The sequence below is a fragment of the Diabrotica virgifera genome, chromosome 8 (assembly GCF_917563875.1).
Source record: "Diabrotica virgifera virgifera chromosome 8, PGI_DIABVI_V3a".
NCBI classification, from domain to species: Eukaryota; Metazoa; Arthropoda; class Insecta; order Coleoptera; family Chrysomelidae; genus Diabrotica; species Diabrotica virgifera.
The window spans coordinates 22,601,648-22,624,546 of NC_065450.1; the positions used below are offsets into that span (position 1 = coordinate 22,601,648).

The window sequence follows — 22,899 nt, forward strand, 5'->3', positions numbered from 1 at the left end:
AAGGAATTGGTCAAGGGAGAAAGCAAACTTTGCTGAATAACCTGCAAGCTATAATTCCTGCCAACAGGAAAAGCTTTTGGGAAGAAAATCTAAGAGGAAAATAAATTCCTGTAGGTGGCTGTATACCATAAATCACAAAAAACAGTAAATTCCTTTGTAGAACTGTTTAATTCCAGTAATGTACATGCCTGAGCCACCAAAATGTTTAGGCAAAAACCCTTTAACACTAGAAAGTCGGAGGGGCCAATTTGGCCCCTGTTGCGATTTGAAGTTATTGTAGCTTTTTTATTTGAGGCAATAATAATTTAATATTTTATGACTTTTAATATTTTGATACAAAGACTTATTTAGCACAAAAAAATATTGTTTACTAAATTTATTAAATGGTTTTTCTAACAAATCTACCATAGAAATCTAAAGGGGCCAAATTGGCGCTGTGTAAGTTATTATCGTTTTCTGGGAAATTCGACGAGCCTTTCTTTCAAATTCCTGTCGGTGGGGTAATATTATATTTATGTATGTTTATTGTAAATGGTTACCCTTATACTGGTACTGATCATCTACGTAATAAAAATAAAATTGTTGGTGAACACAAAGATACAATTGTGGGTGTAGAGAACCAAATGACGCATCTTTATACTACAAAAGTAACTTCAAGACGATGGCCTATGTACGTGTTTTATAATACTCTTGACTTGGAAGCAATAAATGCATGGATTATTTATAAAGAAATAACTGGAAGTAGACTCAGTCTTTGTAAGTTTATTCTTCGGCTACGTGAAGAATTATGGGCCCCACACCTTGCCTCCCGAAATGTGGAACTACGCCTAGCAACACCAGGTCTACCAACAACTATCACTGTTCAAAAATGACAAAAATATCAGTTGAAAATATTTTGTAAAGGAAATCATACTTCCAATCATTGTGTAACAAGGCTGTAACAAGGAAATGTGTGGCAAATATCAAAAACTGCAAACTGTACGGTGTTCCAAATGTTTTTGATAGGCAGCGAATGTGTTAAACAATGAAAGTAAAAAATAAAATCAGATTCTATCGTCTAGAGTAGATTTAATTTCTTTAAACTGAGTTTGAATTGATTAAAGAATGTGGGGCCAAAATGATCCCTTCCGGCTTTCTAGGTAGGTAAGCTAAGCCCGACTTTCTAGTGTTAGCCTCTAACAGGCCAAATCGTAAAAATTATCTGTTGAAGTTGATATTTTTTTTACAAGTAAATATAGGCAAAAATAACTTATTTTTAAATTTTCTGCTAAAAATCTTGTCTAGAATAAGTGCTAGGTGAGAAATAGTGAAGACCGTCTAGACTCTAGATGGTATTGTCGGGTTATGAGTAAAAAATAAATTTGGTAGATGTTTATTATAAAGCAAGATTTATTAAGAAAAATGAGTATATAACACGTTATTTTTGATGGTGGTAATCCCAAAAACAATTTTTACCGACTGTGCCGCATAATTGGAGGTCACATTGGAAACAAACAAGCTGTGTATAAGATTTTTTACACAGCTTAGACCTCTTCTTGCCTTTTCGTACAACTCAAACTGGAAAATGGTTTTCACCATCAAAACATACATAAGCAACTTGATGAACCGCTCTTTTTCCAACACCAGATGAACTAGTTTTATTAGAAGAACCAGGTTCACCATTTTGAGCTGATGATGGTCGACCTATATTTCGTTTTTCCTTGAAAGAAACAAGGCCAGATGCTATCTCTTCACGGAATTGTGGAAGAGATAGAGGCCTCTCTCTCCTCTTCGCAACAGTCACTGGAATTATTTGCCTTTTCGGCACGTATACGTTTATATAGTATGAATGCATTTGTGGCAGCCATGTCGACAGAATGATAGAATATCTGCATCAGTTGTATAAGCTTCAAGCATTTCCTGAATGCATTCGTCAATAACTTGTGATTTAGCCTCTGATACCTTGGATAGGCTGTAAGGCTTTTCAGGCTCAATACTATCATCAACATAATCGGGATCCACAATACTATCGTCGCTATTATAAATGCTATCGTCGATTTCAACGGAATCAATAAAGTTGAATAATTGTTCATCAGACAATTCTTCCAAAATGATTTTGTTCTTATGGTTACGATTTAGACGATGCATCTATCACAGAAAAGAAAAATAATAGAACAACAGGAAAATAAGCATGTTCCTACGCACAAAAAGATAACAAAATTTCATACTGAAGGGGATATGTTTTATACGTAAACTGGCAAGTCTTGAGACTGTCTTGGTATTTTTGTTTATAAAGCCTATTTACACAATAGTTTTTACTAAAAGCTTATTATATTACTGAAACATGAAATATAATCTACTTACCATAAAATTATCAAGTTGATCACTTTGATCTAAACATGTTTTTTGACGATTTAAAAATAATGTTTATAAAGAAATAATTTTCACTGCCACTTTATGGGATGTTAGCACTTGACTAACAATAATAACATAATCGCGATGCCAGAATGTGTTTAGTTGTATCGAATAACGTCAAGTAAGGTTTTATAAAGATGCATGTCGTTACTGTGGCAGCAAAAACCATTCGGTATAAGTTTTATAAGCTAAAATGCAAAGACTGTCTTACGACGGTCTTGCCTGTTAGAGGGTTAAAGGTTATAAAGTTTTAAAATGCCCAGAGGACAAAACCTGATAATGGACTCTAATTGGCAACTCAATTTTAAAATTTATAACACTTAAAGGGTTTTTACCCAAACATTTTGGTGGCTTAGGCATGTACATTACTGGAATTAAACACCGATGATGTAATTAGTATTTCGAAAACGTTCTGTTCTGTGATGTAGTCCTTTTAAGGATTTTTTAAATACAGTAATACCCCGCACTTACGCGATAGGTGGGACCAAGCAATAACCGCGTAAGTCAAATTTGCATAAGTCAGGGTGTAATTTCGCATATGTATGTATATAAATTATTTTTAATTGGGACTGGAAGCTAAGAACAATAGCATATACAAATATAAAATTGTCAATTTAATTCTCAAGATAAAATCTAACAAAGAGACAACTCAAAGATTTGTTTTCTTCCGCAAAATTTCTTTATAGCAGGCTAATAATTTTTTATCCCTTGTTTGGTAGAAGAAATGCGATCTTTGTCATAGTTTATATTTTCTAAAATTTGTAGGCCCTTTTCAATTAAACTGAGACCTTCAGTCAAGTTTCCAACAGTTATTTGATCTTCAGTTTAAACTGGATCCAAACAATCAAGCTCTTCAATGTCTTGTTCTTCCTCATGCATTTCTATGAGGTCATCAATAGTTAGCTCTCGATTGTCGGAATTCAACAGTTCTTCAACGTCATCACTATCAACAACTTCTTTAATCGCATGCATTACTAATTTCATAAAAATAACAAACACCCACTCGCAGACAAAACTGTAGATAAGAAATACCTAATATGTACAAAATAAATTCTAGTGATGTGCTGATTTCCTGCGAAAAGTCCAAATATCTTAATATCTACATTGGATGAGTAATAATATGTGGGCGGTATCGATAATCGTGTGATTGTGTGGCGCTCAATTGACAAGATTTGAAAATCGCGTAACTCTGGGTTCGCGTATGTCGGGGTAGCATAAGTCGAGGTATTACTGTATTATTATTATTTATTAAGCTCAACAGGCCGTGAAGGCCTAGGGCTGAAAGATTTAATTTTTCCTTACAATTACTATTACATATTTATACAGGGTGTCCCGAAAAGATTGGTCATAAATTATACCACAGATTCTGGGGTCAAAAATAGGTTGATTAAATCTCACTTACCTATATACAATAGTGCACACAAAAAAAGTTACAGCCCTTTGAAGTTACAAACTGAAAATCGATTTTTTTTCATATATCGAAAACTCTTAGAGATTTTTTATTTTAAATGGACATGTGGCATTCTTATAGTAGTAACATCTTAAAAAAAAGTTAAAGTGAAATTTGTGCACCCCATGAAAATTTTATGGGGGTTTTGTTCCCTTAAACCCCCCCAAACTTTTGTGTACGTTCCAATTAAATTATTACTGTTGCACTATTAGGTAAACACAATATTTTTAAAACTTTTTTGCCTCTTAGTACTTTTTCGATAAGCCAGTGTTTATCGAGATATTTTGAATATTTGTCGAATCCACCACATATTTTTGTATATGGTTAAGTACGATTATAGAGATCTGTTAATATTTGAAAATTTATTTATAATTTACATTATTAGGCATATTTTGAAAAAGAAGCCACATCTCGATAAAAGGTGACTTATCAAAAAAAGACTAAGAGGCAAAAAAGTTTTAAAAACACTGTGTTTACCTAATGGTACCACAATAATAGTTTAATTGGAACGTACACAAACATTTGGGGGGTTTAAAGGAACAAAACCCCCATAGATTTTTTATGTAAACATATTAAAAAAGAAGCCGCATCCCGATAAAAACTGGCTTATCTAAAAAATACCAAGGAACAAAAAAGTTTTAGAAACGTTGTGTTTAACTAATGGTACTGCAATAATGAATTAATTGGAATTTACACAAAAGTTTGGGGGGGTTTTAGGGAACAAAACCCCCATAAATTTTTTATGGGGTGGACAAATTTCACTATAATTTTGTTTTAAGATGTTCCTGCCATAAAAATGCCCCATGTCCATTTTCAATAAAAAATCTCTAATAGTTTTCGATATATTGAAAAAAATCAATTTTCATTTTGTAACTTCAAAGGGCTGTAACTTTTTTTATTAGCACATTTATACTAAGGTAAATTAGGTTCAATCAAACTATTTTTGACCCCAGAATGTGTGGTATAATTTATGACCAATCTTTTCGGGACACCCTGTATATAATGCTATATCCTATACTACTGTAATATATACAATATTACATTTGTTTGTATAAAACACTTAATACTACACTTAACATTATAGTCTTTCCATACATTTCTTCACCACTTCCTTCCATTGTTTTCTGTCCAAAGCTTTTTCTTTCCAGTTTACAATATTACTTTGTTTTAAGTCTTCATATACGCTGTCCTTCCATCTCCTTCTTGGTCTTCCTATTCTTCTTTTTTGTATTGGCTTACGTAATAGAACCATTTTTGGCATTCTCGCCTTTCCCATTCTTTCTATGTGTCCTAAGTATCGGATTCTCTGTGCTTTGATTGCCGTCGTTATTTTTGGTTCATTATATAGTTCTTCAAGTTCCTTATTATTTCTTCTTCTCCATTGACCGTCTATTTTCACGCCTCCATATATTGCTCGTTGTATTTTCCTCTCCCATCTTTCTAAAAGGTCTATTTCTGATTTTTTAAGCACCCATGTTTCACATGCATATGTAGCTGTAGGTCTGATAACTGTTTTGTAGATTCTTATTTTTGTTTTTCTTGACACATCTTTGGATTTCATTAATGGACGCAATGCTCCATACTTTTTGTTTGCTTTTGCTATTCTTGCTTTTATTTCCCCTTCCCCATGTCCCTTTTCATCTACTTTTACACCCAGGTATGTAAATTCTGAAACTCTTTTAAATGCGCATACATTTTTTCCTTCTATCTCCAATGTGAAATTGTCTTCATTTTCTTTATCTGTTTCTCCCATTATCATGTATTTTGTCTTTTCCTTATTTATGAGAAGACCAAAAGGTTTGGCTTGTTTTATTATATTGCTCATTAATTTTGTTAGCTCTTTCTTACTTGTCGATAATAATGTTAGATCATCTGCGAATGCGATACATTGGTGGCCATTTTTAAAAATCGTTTCCTGTGTGCTTATTTTACTTTTCCTGATTATTCCTTCCAGTATTACATTAAAAAGAGTCGTTGATAGTGGGTCTCCTTGTCTTAATCCTTCCTTTGTTTCAAAATTATTTGATTTATGTCCCTTCCATGCTATTTCGTTTGTGGAGTTATCCATAGTCATCTTTACCATCCTGATGATTTTACTTGGTATGCCCATTTCTTTCATTAGTGCGTACATCTGTTGCCGCTTTACCGTATCATAGGCCTGTTTAAAGTCGACGAACAGGACGTATACTGCTATTTTATGTTCGTAGCACGTAGTTTGGATTTCTTTTAACGCAAATATTTGGTCTGTCGTCGACCTATTACTTCTGAATCCTGCCTGATATTCGCCCAATATCTTTTCCGTGTATTGATTCAGCTTTTTTCTTAAGATGTTTGTCAATATTTTGTACACGACTTCTAGCAACGCGATACCTCTATAATTTTCACATCTCATTTTATCACCTTTTTTATGTATGGGGCATATCCTTGCCCTGGTCCATTCTCCTGGCATTCTTTCTGTTTCCCATATACTTTTTATCAGGCTATGTATCTCCTTGTGTAGTCTTTTTCCTCCTGCCTTTATCATTTCCGCCGATATTTCCGTTATTCCTGGGCTTTTATTGTTTTTTAGCCCTCTTATTTCATTTTCTATTTCTTCCCTCGTAGGTGTTTCTATTACTATATGGTCATCTTCAATTTCCTGGATTGTTTCCCTTTCTTCTTCGTTTTTGTTTAAAAGTTGTGTAAAATAAGTTTGCCAATTTCTCATTATTTCCCCGGGTTCATTTATTAATATTCCTTCCTCATTTTTCATATATGGGTTATGTTTCTGATATCCCCTTTCCATTTTTCTTGTTTCCTGGTAAAAGGATCTTATTTCCTTTTTTTGGAATTTTTCCTCTATCACTTTGAGTTTTTCTTCGTTGTATTTCCTTTTTTTATTTCTGCATGTTCTCTTCATAATTCTCTTCAATTCTCTATATTCTTGTGTGCTAATGTCACTATTATTTCTTAAGTTTTTTATTCTTATTTTTCTAATTTCTTCTGCTATTTTTTGACATTCCTCATCATACCATTCTTTTGCTTTTTGTTTTCTATTACCTTTAATTAATATTTCTTTACTGGTGTTTAAAACTGCTTCTTTTATGCTTTCCCACTTTTCTTCCGGGTCTAGTGTTTCTGGTTCTTCGTTTAGTCTGCTGGTTATTTGTTGTTCGTACTTCTTCTGTGTCATATTATCTTTTAGTATTGCTGTGTTGAATTGTTTTTTGATTTCTTTGTCCCTTTGATTGTCTTTCTTTATATTAGCATTTATTCTATAGGCTGCTCTTACCAAAAAGTGATCTGAGTCACATTCCGCTCCTCTCATAATTTTTATATTTATTATATTATGGGCGTGCTTCTTCTCTATTAATATGTGGTCTATTTGATTTATTGTCCTTTTGTCAGGGGAAATCCACGTTCCTTTATGTATATCTTTTCTGCGTTGGTATGTGCTTTTTATTACCATTTGTCTTTCTGTGGCAAAACCTATAATTCGTTGACCATTATCATTTGATACATCGTGTTTACTGTATTTTCCTGTTATATTTTCATATATATCCTCTTTTCCCACTTTAGCATTGCAGTCTCCCATTACTATTTTGATATCAAATTTTTATCCCTTGTTTGGTAGAAGAAATGCGATCTTTGTCATAGTTTATATTTTCTAAAATTTGTAGGCCCTTTTCAATTAAACTGAGACCTTCAGTCAAGTTTCCAACAGTTATTTGATCTTCAGTTTAAACTGGATCCAAACAATCAAGCTCTTCAATGTCTTGTTCTTCCTCATGCATTTCTATGAGGTCATCAATAGTTAGCTCTCGATTGTCGGAATTCAACAGTTCTTCAACGTCATCACTATCAACAACTTCTTTAATCGCATGCATTACTAATTTCATAAAAATAACAAACACCCACTCGCAGACAAAACTGTAGATAAGAAATACCTAATATGTACAAAATAAATTCTAGTGATGTGCTGATTTCGTGCGAAAAGTCCAAATATCTTAATATCTACATTGGATGAGTAATAATATGTGGGCGGTATCGATAATCGTGTGATTGTGTGGCGCTCAATTGACAAGATTTGAAAATCGCGTAACTCTGGGTTCGCATATGTCGGGGTAGCATAAGTCGAGGTATTACTGTATACCTTTTACAAAGGAATTTACTATTTTTTGGGAAGAATTACCAGTAGGCATGCAGCTGAAGAGGATGAGAATATAGAATTTTAAGCCCCTATTGTTCTTCTGATGTATTTCATCCCTCCCGCTTATATCCTACTCGGTATGGACTTTGTTTTTCTACTATCATTTTTGAAAACTAGGCAAATAAAAAACGTGTTACTTTTGTATTTTACATTTTTTTCTAATTCTGTAAATAAAGCAGTTTACAGGGGGTCAAAATATCATGAATAACCCTGTACCTCGTTATAAGTGAAACCTCGTAATACCCGTGTTTGATATAGAGATAGTATATCAGGTAAGTATTCATCAATAAGAAGTTAACATTTTTGTAGTCCAATGAAAAGTAGTCATAGACAAGAAAATCTAAAGATATTTTACATTTCCAATGTCAAAGCACAAGGCTGGACATTGTAATAAAGATTGATCATTTATATACAATAATTGCAACAGGTATAATTTTGAATCACAATATAAGCATATATTGATACAACAACATGATAATTGAGTTAATTACTGTAGATAAATTCGAATGCATATCTAAAAAGCATATTTATAACTTCTGGAATGTACATAATTGCTTGTTTTGATATGAGATTGAGGTTGTGTTGACTCAAATTGTTTCCTGTGGTAGTTTATTTCCCACAGGAACTTACATAACAATTAAAACTATTATACAGTTTTAGGATAAGTATTGAACAACGATTACGCAAAAAGTTGCATTGTAAATATCTAGTCACTACATAGCATTCAAAAATGTGCTCTCTGTACCTACATTTTAGTTGTAATTATGCTAGGTAAACCTAAAGTAACGGCAATTTAAATACCTTTGAACAACTCACTTAGGAATAAGTCCAGTATTTAACAACAAGGGTTTTGTTGAATCACAAGACAACAAACCATTCCATTTAAATAAACAGAAACAGGACAAACCAACCAACGACGCTTCGATATGTATAATCTGTCAAATAGAAATAGTGTCAAATAAAATCTGTGGCGTTTAGAGGTCACAAAGTATCGATATTGTTTTCGATTTAGGGAGATCGTCAGTTTCGAGATAAGTATCGATAACATCTAACGGTCAATCCGTGCACTGTAGATATCTACAGTCGCCTTCTATCGATGTCACGTGTCATGAAAATATTTGAATTTTTAGCTTTAATTGAATTATTTTCTAGTTTTGCTAGGTTATACTCTAATTGATGCTGAAGTGACACTTAAGGCGCAGTCTCTCTTATGCGATTGTCGCATGCGTTCGACGCAAGCAGCAGTCGCAAGCAATTAACGCAGTGGTTGGGGTGGTCTCTCTTGTGCGTTTAGACGCATCCGACGCATCAGATATAACAGCTGATGAAAAGCGGGAATTTTAAAAATAATATGTTATATATTATCTAATAGCACCAATGACAGTAACATTGCTTCATAGTAATTTATAATAATATTGATATTTAGTAATTTATAATTATAGTAATACTTAGTAATTAATAATAATAGGAATATTTAGTAATTTATAATAATGGTAATAACTTAGTAATTAATAATATTCATTAGTCATTTATAATAATATGTAGTAATATTTAGTAATTTATAATTAGTAGGTAGTAGTAATAGTAGTAAGTAGTAATTAATTTAGTGATAATAATAATATAATTGGTGCATCTACAGAGACAGGTTTATCTTCACATATTAAAAGAGCAAGAATTGGAGGAGAACATTTTAAAAATGATGCTCTCAGATGAAGGTAAACCAAAAAGAGTAAAACTGATGAAATGTATGTGAATAGGGTTGAAGAAGGATACCAAACCAATTTAATAAGTAAATATATGGTTGATAATGAGACCAAGTTTCATAGTTTCTTTCGCGTGACGAAGAACCAGCTCCATTTCTTGTTATGTGCTATTAAGGAAGACATAACGAAATCTCCTACAAGAATGGTAAAGAGAGTGATAACACTATATATAACACCAGAAGAAAAACTTGGTGTCACATTAAGGTTAGTACAAAATGTTTATTCCCTGTGCAATTATGAAAACAACAGCATTGCTTATTTATATCTGGAAATTACGTATTATTAAAATATTAATTAATAAAGCTTTTTAACCTCGAACCTCATTATCATAATTTGATAAACAATAAACAACAAACTTTTAAATTCTATGTCAAATTTTTTGTTGTTTTATGAAATGGACGCATGCAGTCACTGCAAAGCACTGCTATCATCACCAGTCGATGCAGCAGGCGCATGCGATTCCTCGCGTCGGACGCACAAGACAGACCGGCCGTATAAAGTTTACATTTGAGGAGTGCACAGAACATCGCTTGCGACTGCTGCTTGCGTCAAACGCATGCGACAATCGCATAAGAGAGACTGCGCCTTTAGTAAAACAAGAAAATATTTGAATTAAAACTAAAAATTCAAATATTTTCATGACAATTGCCATCGACAGAAAGCGACTGTAGATATCTACAGTGCACGGAATCTAGGCCCAGAGCAAATAGTAAAAGTTTTAAGCTGATTTAAAAAGGTTTTAATAATCATTCTGGATAAAAGATATCGATACCATCGAGTGTGACGTAAAATCGAGTAAAATGGTGTCACTTGCACTGGACCTCTATATTAAAATATACGGTCACTATTGTTGACAACCAAAGAAATTCGGTTAAGGCGAAATTACACGGTTCAACCGAATTGAATTATTCACTCTGGTTGAATGGAGCAGAAGTGAAAGCAATGCTATTTACACGGTGTCTGGAAAGTGAACTATTCAACACATATTCTTCGAATGATGTTGTCGAATGAATTCATGTGTTAATGAGTTGCATTAATATGTGATCATTTAATAAAATAATTATCTAAAAAGAAGCTAAGGAAACGTCGATGTTGGTGGGTGCGATCATGGGTATCTATTAAGAAGACAAGCCTTAGTAGCCGCTTATGGTTGATCGTTTTATCTTTGTTAACTCACACTCACATCACAAGTACACCTAACGACTACGGATGCTTTTAATTTTCAATTTTATGTCTTCTTCGGTTATACCTAATGTTCAAATCTTCATTTAACAATTTAATAACATTTCCACCACAATATCGGTTTTTATAACCCTCTGTTTTATAATTCCATAGACACGAAAACTTTTTAAAATGTTCCAAGAACAGAAGCGTGTGCTCTTCCTTCCATAATAATATGCTGTAAAAGTGAATCGGTCAATTCTTGTGTTTACACATTCATTTACCGTTCAACCGCGTTGAAAATTGAACGCTAAAAGTGAAAATATTGAGCATGTTCAATTCTTCCAATGTCATTGAAAGACAACATTCAACGACATTTAGGGCCGGTTGTTCGAACGCTAATCAACATTGATCACTATCAAATAGGGCTTTTCATTCACAGTCATTTGTTTCGAGCTTCTGTCATATGTCGTATAATCCGTGTATATTAATATTATACACAGATTATACAACATTTGACAGAAGCTCGAAACAAATGACAATCGATGAAAAGCCCTATACTTAATTACTGTCACAACTGTCAATGTCAACTTTGGTTGGGTTGCCGAAAACATAATTATTTATGACATTTATGAAATTAGTTAATCAATTATGTTAATAATTGTTATTTTAATTGACTAACTAATCTTATAATTATAATTAACTATGTTTTCAGCAACCCAACCAAAGTTGACATTGACAGTTGTGACAGTAATTAAATATTTGATAGTGATCAATGTTGATTAGCGTTCGAACAACCGGCCCTGAATGATTCACTTTTATGTTTACATGGATCAATTTGGTTGCTTCATCCAAATTATAAAGGCAAAAGTGAACCGTGTAATTTCGCCATAGCATTCCTTTCACTACTGCTCCATTCCACCAAAGTGAATTCAATTCGGTTGAACCGTGTAATTTCGCCTTTAAAATCGGGTGATTTATATATTTTAAATATTTTGCTGCAAATATGGCAGAGAGCTCCTTCATAGTTTGTTGAAATTGATGGAGTACATGAATGAATCCATAATTTCTTGCTAATAGGGCTTTTCATTCACAGTCATTTGTTTCGAGCTTCTGTCACATGTCGTATGATCCGTGTATATTAATATTATACACAGATTATACAACATATGACAGAAGCTCGAAACAAATGACAATCGATGAAAAGCCCTATACAAAGTTTTGGGTCAGTTTTGGGTAATTAAATATTATGGTAAACACCAGTGATGTGGGAGGGAGGGGATGCGGCATACGGTGAAGTAGATGGGCTCAGTTTCACTCGCAAAAACGCTCCATCCAATATGGCGGAACAACTCTTTGGTAGTATATTCTGCTCTGTATAAAATATATAATTATAAAATTATATTATATTATATAAATATATAAATAATTAATAATTCTAATGACTAATTAATAACATATTCCATATATAACGTATAAAAACCTGCCCGTCGCCATATTGGATGTAGCACAAAAGTGTCAAATCAAGTGGTCCCATTTAGTAAATACAAAATTATCCCTTATGTCGTATCCCCTCTCTCCCATATCCTTAGAGCATGGAAAATTTTTTCGAGAGAGAAAAAATTTTCCATGCTCTAAGCCCATATCACTGGTAAACACAACTCTTTTTTCCTTGTCTAAGGGTAAACACACAGTCATAACCTCACAAAATGCAAAAAGTAGAGATTCCACTACTCTCTGTTCTGTGTCACTATCGTTCGTTTGCTGTGATTGGTCGGGTACGATGTTAGGTTTTTCTGTTCTGTGTCACTATCGTTCGTTTGCTGTGATTGGTCGGGCACGATGTTAGGTTTACTGTAGTCTGTGATTTATTCTTTTTTACATCTATTAGTTTAGTCTCTGTACCAGCTAGGTCACAGGTCACAGTCGCCTTTTTAATTCTGATGAGCAAACCCAAGTATTTCTTTATGAATCAAAAATGAATAACCATTTTCAATTTCGTTGCAACACGAAACTACAGCCGCATCATTATTCCAGTTCAATCAGAGAGTGCAGCAAGCACCTCTACCCGTTTCGAAACTTATTAATCTCTCATCAGGAGGCACATATGCTGCTCTCTCTGACCCAACTAGGACAAACCCCGGCGTGCAGTCACGGATTGCAACGAAAGAAATCCGAAAGAAATGACATCCCTGCCATTTCTTTCGTTGCAATCCGTGACTGCACGCCGGGGTTTGTCCTAGTTGGGTCAGAGAGAGCAGCATATGCGCCTCCTGATGAGAGATTATTAAGTTTAGAACCGGTAGAGGTGCTTGCTGCACTCTCTGATTGAACTGGAATAATGATACGGCTGTAGTTTCGTGTTGCATCGAAATTGAAAATGGTTATTTATTTTCGATTTACATGTTTACTCTGATTGGAGTACGAAGGGAACCATTCTCGTTGGAACTTTACCGCGCTGAGCAGATGGGACGTGAATTATAAATTGTAGGATTCCCTCATCTTCCTTAGTCTTAGCATCCGTTATGGCTTGCAAATTGTAGAAGCCTCGGAGGTGTTACCAGAGAAGGTTCCCATTGTTTTGAGTCTGGTGGGATGTAGAATAACATTTTTGGATGTTGTTTTATGTGCTATTAGATTGAAAACTTAGTTTTTTTATTTCTTATGAATTTTTGGCTGCTGGTTACGAATTTCGAGGGTGGATTTCGATTCAAGTGGTCAAACAATTGTTATAAACAATTTCTTTATCTATAAAATCGTTTATAAGGCTCTAGCTCGTAAACTAGAAGAGATAAAATTGGAATTCAAAACATTGTAAAATTATTGCATGAGGCAAATTGCAAAATAAGAAGTATTATTCGAGGCTTTTTCGATAGTAACTCGGCTTCCTGTTATAGAACATAGTCTTCTTCTTATGCACCTACAGGGCGTTGGCGAATTATCTTAACACGTTCTATGCGTATATATGTCGCTAATCGCCGACATTCGGTTTCACTCTCCAGTGCTGATGTCGCCGATGAGCGACATGTGCTCACCTACGTTACCTCAGTGGCGGCCGGTGAGGTAGTGCCATGGAGCCATGGCACCACCTTATTTTTATGCAGAAACATATTTCTTATCTTTAAACCGTTTTAATGCCCTTTCATTTTTTGTGCGTATTTCTTTTCTCTTTATAAATTATATACAATCTGGCAACTGTGCAGTGTAGTACAACCCTCGCCACAGTCGCCACTCACAGCGGACGGGATGATCGCATCATGCCAAAAGAGGCTCGGAGCCATCGTCCTAGATGGCTCGGCTGAAAAGAGAAAGATTTTACGTGTATTCTATGTAAGTGACAGAGATAGTATATTGCACTTTTAATACACTTTTAAATTAGACTCTTCGTGCCTGGCTCAAGGTAGACCTAATATTTTTTACTATGATCATAGTGAATAGTGGATCGTAGATGCAAAAAGATTCTCGTACAGGGTAGTACATTATATTTTCGAGTTTCTTTACGCGCTCGCTCGCTCGTTTTTGTATTTATAATTATTACATTTTTAATGATTAAAGTTTTTATTATAAACTATTTAGACCGGGCAGTATCGTCGCCCCCGCTAGCGCAATTATTCCGATTCGATTTTTTTGCACAAACTTACTCAAAAAGAGGTCCTTATAACATATCCACAGGGTGCCGGGCGGTGCCGTGGTCGAAAAATTTTTTAAACATTTTTTTTTAAACAAATTCACAAAAATAATTTTTTTATTTCCAAAATACGCGAAAAATTTCCAAAATAAGTACGCGATTAAAAATTTGAACAATGCGAAAATGGCCATTTTCAAGGCTTCATAACTCGATCAAAAATGATTATTATGAAATTGAAAAAGTGACAAAATCAAGACTCAAATACCTTCTTCAGCGTTCTGAAGAGATTTTTGTCATTAATTTATTACAAAGCTGTTATTTTTAGTTATTAACAATTAGCGCTATTGTCTAACTGTATCGTCGCCCCCGTTAGCGGAACAATTTCGATCAGATTATTTTGCACAAACTTACTCAAAAATAGGTCCTTATAACATATCCAGAGTGCCGGCCGGTGGTCGAAAAATTGATAAACAATTTTTCGGCCAAGGTACCGCCTGGCACCCCGTGGATTTATTATAAGGACCTCTTTTTGAGTAAGTTTGTGCAAAACATCTAATCGAAATAGTTTCGCTAACGGGGGCGTTGATACAGCTGGACTATAGCGCTAATTGTGAATAATTAAAAGGAACAGCTTGGTGATAAAATAATGAAAAAAATCTCTTCAGAACCTTGAAGAAGGGATTTAAAACTTTGATGTGGCCACTTTTTGAATTTCATAGTGATAATTTTTAATCGAGTTATTAAGCCTTAAAAATGGCCAGTTTCGCAATTTTCAAATTTTTAATCGCACATAACTCAACAACAGCCAATTCTAGAGAAAAATGACGAGACCTTTTTTGCTCAGAATGACCCAAATTATCTAAAAAAAATTGTTGGAAATGACAAAATTATTTTTGTGTATTTGTTTAAAAAAATTGTTTAAACAATATTGAGACCACGGCACCGGCCGGCACCCTGTGGATATGTTATAAGGACCTCTTCTTGAGTAAGTTTGTGCAAAAAAAATCTAATCGAAATAGTTCCGCTAACGGGGGTGACGATAGAGTTGGACTATAGCGATAATTGTTAATAACTAAAAGTAACAGCTTTGTAATAAAATAATGCCAAAAATCTCTTCAAGACGTTAAGGAAGATATTTGAATCTTGATTTTGTCACTTTTTGAATTTCATAATAATAATTTTTAATCGAGTTATGAAGCCTTGAAAATGGCCATTTTCGCATTTTTCAAATTTTTAATCGCGTATAACTCGACAACAGTCAATTTTAGAGAAAAATGACAGGAGACCTTTTTTGCTCAGAATGACCCAAATTATCAAAAAAAATTGTTGGAAATAAAAAAATTATTTTCGTGAATTTGATTAAAAAAATTGTTTAAAACATTTTTCGACCACGGCACCGCCCGACACCCTGTGGATATGTTATAAGGACCTCTTTTTGAGTAGGTTTGTGCAAAAAAATCGAATCGGAATAATTGCGCTAGGGGGGCGACGATACTGCCCGGTCTAATTATATTTTTAAGTAATTAAAATTTTTTTAATTTTTAATAAAACCCGAGTTAAATTCAGCTTATCGTGAAGTCTAATTAAACACAATGAACAAGAAGTGGATAAAGGATCGATATGTTTTGAATCAAATGAAGAGTACAGGAGAAAAACAAGGAATGTCAAATTTTATACATATTGAGATAAACACCAATAAAGGTTTAATTCTTATGATATCTAAAAAGTACTTAAGAGATTCTTAGCAGAATTCTAGCAATTATTGGTCTATAATCTTAATATAATATTAATCTATATTAAGTTATTAATTTAGTAATGCACCAAAAAACTGCTAACATTCCTTATTTTTCTCCAGTGGCGTGCGGACAATCCTGCTCTTTTGCCTGGATACAAATTCTTAAAAAATTTATATAGATTGATCTTTCTGGTTATTGTTCTGAATCGATAGTCTAGTCGATAGTACTCAGTTTTTGCTACCACATAGCGAGAAAAGCCGAAATTCATGAAAAAGTGACATTCCTTGTTTTTCCCATGTACTCTTCAAATTAAAAATTATATCTATATGGTTTTGTGGAGCTTTCGAGTTAGTTTTCAGAAACCACGACGAAAAGGAAAATTCAGAAAATAGAGGTATCTTTATGGAACTGTTCAATGTTAGCCGAATTAGACAACGACTTAGGTTCATATTCAAAGTTCCAAATCTTTAAAAGCATGTACCTCAAAACAACACAAAATGAATTCCTTCAGTGCATCTTAGATGTTTATCACGAGGAAGTAAGGAAAGAAATTGAAAATTACCTTTGTGTTGCAGTGATTGCCGATGAAACGACAGACGTCGCGTCGCTGGTGAATTTCAGTTAGTTATAGTTTCCGATATTTGTGTAAAGGGCGATAAGTTGAGAGGTTTTGGAGATTTTACTTGTTGGACGGACATGATGTCAAATCAATCCTTGAATGCATTTTAAATGTTTAAATTTCTTGACACCCCAGAAATGGTATATACCTACATAATGTAAAAGTATCCGTATCTATTTTTTTAAATTTCTATTTTATACCTTCTTTGACAATATCGTGAACCCGTCACTAAAAATTTAGGCAGCTGCCCGAATTCTGGCACTACCTACTTAAAGTGATACGAGCCGCCACTGCGTTACATTACAAAAATACGCAGCGAAAGTGTTAAGGTCAAGTCCCGGATTAAGAATCTTGAGGCCCCTAGGCAACCCAAGCTAGGAGGCTCCTTAAAAAACTTTTGTCTTTTCCCTCCAAAACCTGGGATAACCCCTCCATCTCCGAGCGGTATTCCTTTAATATATTAGTGGTATTTTGTAGATTTAAACTTAAATTTTTGTTTCATTTTGTAAAACGTGTTGCTTGAAGAAATAAAACAAACAAATAGTCAAGAAACTGTTTATTTATATAATTTTGCTTAAATTGTCCAATAAAAAATTATTTTAATTTTTTTTTGTTATAGTTAATAAACGAACGATTTAATTTAAAGCATAATAATTTTTCTAATAATGAAAAAAAAGAAGGTCTTAGAAAAAGTATAGTATTCTACTCACATGTAATGGCTATTACTCACTCAGACGAATAACGACACTCACCTTTGGCTCGTGTCGCAAACTTCATCATCGTGAGTAATACCCATCATTACATGCTCATTGAATAGTGTACTACCTATTGTTACATAATTTATGAAATAAAAAATAATTATGGATTAAATTTAGCTTGAGTTTTCAAAGCCTTATAAATATTATAAAACAACTTTTCTGAGTTTCATAGAAACAAAACTACCTTCCACTTTACAAATGTTTGAGCAAATCATTCTCAATAGTCATAATTGAGGAAATAGTACATTCTTTCACGGTTTTTGCTCTAAATTTTGAAGAACCGCTTGGATTAACATGAAATTTGGCATACGTATAGCTTACATGTCAAAGAAAAAAAGTGATATTGTGCCGATGTGTGCTTTTGCCCTGGGGGTGACTTTCACCCCCTCTTGGGGTTGAAAAAATATATGTCCAAAATAAGTCCGGAGATGGGTAAACTGACTAATTTTAAGTAACTTTTGTTCTATAGAGCTTTTCGCCAAGTCAACACTTTTCGAGTTATTTGCGAGTGAATATGTTAATTTTTCAACAAACTAACCACATTTTTAGACGGTTTTTCGCAAATAACTCAAAAAGTAAGTATTTTGTCGAAAAAAACGTTCTTAACAAAAATATAGTCTATAAAAAAGTAAAAAAATGGTGTACGCGTTAGGTCTCTGGATCTCGTAGAACCAGAGTTATAGCCAATGAAAAATAGATTCATATTCACAAAATTTCAAATAGAATATTTCGACGTGAAATATTCAAAAAATTAAGCACTTTTTTAGGAAAACTCCGTTAAAACTCACTTAAAGTGTTTAAAAAAGCTTTATTTCTGTTTTTACAAAAAGTTTCTAGCATTAAATTTAAGCAAGTTACGCTCAAAATAAAGTTGGTCCCTTTGGTTTTGGCAAAAAAAATATCGGGAAGGAAGGAATATTTTACTTATGTTGTGTTTATATGATCTGTAAGTTTCATTGATTCAAAGTGCTTATTTTTGAAAAAATTTGGTTTCAAAGTAAAATTTTTAAAAATTTTAATTTTGAAAAATATCCTTTTTTTCAAAATAACTTAAAAATTGTTAGAGATACCAAAAATCATGAAAAACAAAAAAAGTCAGCATTGCTTTTCTGAATATCATGTATCTTTTGTTTTTCTGTTAGACAAAAATTGATTAAGATTTGGTGTTTCTAAATTTGCATACATTCGTGATCAGTGACTCGTTCAACCCCTTTTAACTACAGCCTTTTCATTAATAAGGACTTTGAACAGATGAAACTTACAGATCATATAAACAATATATACACGAGTCAAGAAACTTGTGAAGTCGTAACGATTAAGTTCATTTAAGATACTAATTAGGGGGTGATTTTCTCGATTTTTTACCAAAACAAAAAGGGACTAACTTTATTTTGAGCGTAACTTGTTTACTTTGATGCTAGAAATTTTTTTTATAAAGCAAAAATGAAGCTTGTTTTAAACACTTTAAATAAGTCGTAATGAGTTTTCCCCGAAATGTGCTTCGTTTTTTGGTTATTTCACGTTAAAATATTCCATTTGGGATTTGACGAATATGAACCTATTTTTCATTAGCTATAACTCTGCTTCTACTAGTTATAGAGACGTGATATATACACCATTTTTTAAAATTTTTCTACAGGCTATATTTTTGCTGAGAACGTTTTTTCGACAAAATACTTACTATTTGAGTTATTTGCGAAAAACCGTCTAAAAGCGTGGTTATTTTGTTGAAAAAATGAACATATTCACCGCCAAATTACTCGAAAAGTATTGACTTAGTGAAAAAACTCTATAGAACCAAAGTTACTTAAAATTAGCCAGTTTATCCATTTCCTGACTTACTTTGGACGAATATTTTTTCACCACCAAGAGGGGGTGAAAACCACCCCCAGGGCAAAAGCACATATCGGCACAATATCACTTTTTTTCTTTGACATGTTAGCTATGTGTGCCAAATTTCATGTCAATCTAAACGGTTCTTTAAAATTTAGAGGTTGTGCGATATTTTACCGTTGAAGAACGGACTAAAAATGCTAGTCTATTTTATGCCAATGTCGAACGGTGACCGTTTTTAATAATTTTCATTTTTGAAAATGACAGTTCGCCTATTACATTTATAATCATTAGCGTAAGATAATCTTACAAGCCACTGACGAATTTCGAAACTTCGATTCGAATTTGTTCTCATAAATAACCCAAAAAAATATGAAGTGTGAAGCAGGAATTGTTTTCGCTACAAGTCCTGAAGATGGACTATAAATTAGATATTTTATCTTCTGGCAATGGTACAAAATATAATTAAGATGTAAATATCTTAAAAAATTATTTTCCATATATAAATTTTTACAAAATTATCCATAAAATTTAGAAAATGAGTGTTTGCCACTCACTACGCTTACTGGAGCCGTGAATAAAATTCTATTGCATTGCAAAATTTGAAAAAGATAATTGATTTGAGATTATAAATTTTAAAATTTTTAATGGATTTACTGGTATTGTCGTATTTGTACTTGTACTAAAAATATCTGTATATCAATATTTCCTCGAAAAGTTCTATGGAGTTAACACCTTTGTTGTCACCGTGCGTCAAACTTATTTGTAAATTGTCAGTGTTTTCTTAATCTTTGTTATTTATCTCAAACAGATTGTATAAAAACCTGAAGCTACGTATTAAAGTGATTTTCTAACAAGTCAAAACGTTCGTTAATGAGCATAACGGAGTAGGTATAAGGGTATAAAAACAAAAAACTAGGGTATAAAAACCCTCTCTTCTGCCGTTTTAGGTTGTTCATCTGGTTGTTCATGAGCTTTTTGACGTTTCTTTTTAACTGTCGAACTTCTAATATAGATTTGAATTCTGTTTCTCCATATACCTATATTTTCACTTAATTGTTTTGCAACCTCCAAAGTTTTGTTATAATTTTTATCGTGTCGATATTCATAAACATAATTTAAATTCTGGATAATTTAATAGCTCAACTGTCAAATAAACGTCAAACCTACTAGTCAAGTTTTAAGAGTTGCTCCGAAAAATTATTATTTTTTATCGATTTTCGATAGGAAATAAAGTATTTCCATTAACGTTTTGGTATTCACAGAGTGCAGATCGTTAGATAATAGCGGATTAACACGAGTTTTTAACATATTTGAAATGTTATAGTGGAAAGTACCATGATTTGACTGCTGACTGGAAGTTAGGTGAATATTATTTGATTTACCAATTATTTGAGAAATTATTAAGCCTATCACTGAGTTACAGACTGACAGACTGTAATCTGAGCTTAAATTTACCTTTTTTTTTTTTTTTTTTTTTTTTTTTGTGGTTTTACTTATTGTTTGTGGTTTTGGTAACCAGGATCACAGCAACATGTCAAACCCAACTTCAAACTCACCTCACACACAAATCTCCGACCCATCAACTTCTGTTATACAATCCAATATCGATAATTAAAATAATACTTCTGTTCCCAAATCTTATGCAGCTGCTACCTCTACAAAATCGCTTCCCTTGCCTCCATTGTCTGTGCCTTCTCGAGACCAAGCGATCCTCATGCCTTCTCTGCCCAATACTGTACTCTTTGATTATATTAAAGCTGTCGGTAGTATTGTTAAACCCAAAAACGTACACTTCGCATCTAGAATCTCCCATGGTCGTATATGTATTTACCTGTCTTCTTCATTGCAAGTTGATAGTCTTCTTAGTACTCATCAAAATATTTCAGTTAATTCAACAGTTATTCCAATACGCAGACTGGTTTCACCTACCAAAAGGTTATTAATTTCTAATGTAAGTCCGTCAATTCCTCACGCCTTAATTGAAAAAGCGCTTCAGGATCTAGGATTAACACTTACCTCTCCTATTTCTTACGTTAACTTAACTTTTGATAACTTAATTCACAGAATATTTATATCAACCGATAAACTAGAATGCTTTCTTTGCAAACAAGTTGGACATAATGCAGAGTCATGTCCCAATATTCAAGACAGCTTATATTCTGCTTCCCTTGAGCCCCCTCCGATACCAATGAACTCATCAGATATTGAACAACCATCACATGCCATTTTAACTACTTGTTACACCTTTCCGAATGTTTCTAACTTATCTTCCGAACAAATACCTTCACCTTCCTCCTATCTTGAGCTAAGTAATCAAAAAATTGGCAAAAAAAGACCACGTTTTACTGACAGTAACTTTGTTTCACCTCAACTCCTATCACCCACTTCTACTTCACCTCCAATTCCTAACTCAATACTTCCACCTGAGACCTCATCAACTTCTATACAAAAACCTGCCAAAAAGAAAGCAAAAAAATCCAAATCAACTGATCATGACTGTTACAAAATTAATCAAGAATCTCTCTCTATTATTATTAAACTATATGAAGATAACCCAGAATCCTTTTCACTTAATGTAACCCAACTTAGTGCATTTCTTGAAAACTCCTTTGGCACCAACGACCCTCTATCTGAAGCCATTAAATTTACCACTGATGTACTGTCCTTAATGAAAGACCTCGTCCTAATCCATACCAATGTCAAAGAAAGATCTTTAAAAAATCGTATAACTCGCCTTGTGAAGAAAATAAAGCAACAACTCTATTCCGATGAACTTGATTTCACTGAACTGCTCAATGACGATGGTAACACAACTGACTCCTCCATTCCTTCTCAAAATTAGTTACATTCAGTGTGACACAATGGAATTGCGATGGATTTTATCCTCGCCTAGAAAGAATTCAAAAGATTATTTCCTCCCATAACCCCGACATATTTTGTCTCCAGGAAACAAATTTTAAAACCGACCATCAAGGCAAACTTAAAAACTTTGAAGGATATCATCATATTCGCACAAACTGTACAAGAGCTAGCGGTGGTACATCAATATTTGTATCTAGTGATTTAAAGTCCTCCCTCCTGCCTTTAACTACAAATTTAGAAGCAGTGGCGGTTACTGCTTGGTGTCCAAACAAAATTACTATTTGCAGCATTTACATTCCTCCTGACCATCCCCTCAACGAAGAAGAGTTAGTCGACTTAATATTTCAACTTCCCCATCCGTACCTTCTTGTTGGTGACTTTAATGCCCATAACAGAATTTGGGGCTCACCCCATACTTTTGGTAAAGGCAATGTTATAGAAAACGTTCTAAATTGTTCAGATACCTTTCTGTTAAATACTGGATCCAATACCCACTTTAATAT

General features: G+C 33.5%; 1 protein-coding gene across 2 annotated transcripts in view; it reads right to left on the reverse strand.

Annotated features, from left to right (window-relative positions):
* The window catches only part of LOC114333319 (cytokine-like nuclear factor N-PAC), a 105,442-nt gene extending 96,428 nt beyond the window's left edge, over positions 1 to 9,014 (reverse strand). Inside the window, exon 1 of one of the 2 annotated variants that reach the window (XM_028283177.2) lies at positions 8,850 to 9,014. The gene's annotated coding sequence lies outside the window, so the exon portion shown is untranslated. Of the gene's footprint in view, positions 1 to 8,834 lie in introns of both variants that reach the window. The other variant, XM_028283178.2, reaches the window with a different exon arrangement.
* Between the last annotated feature and the right edge of the window lie 13,885 nt (positions 9,015 to 22,899).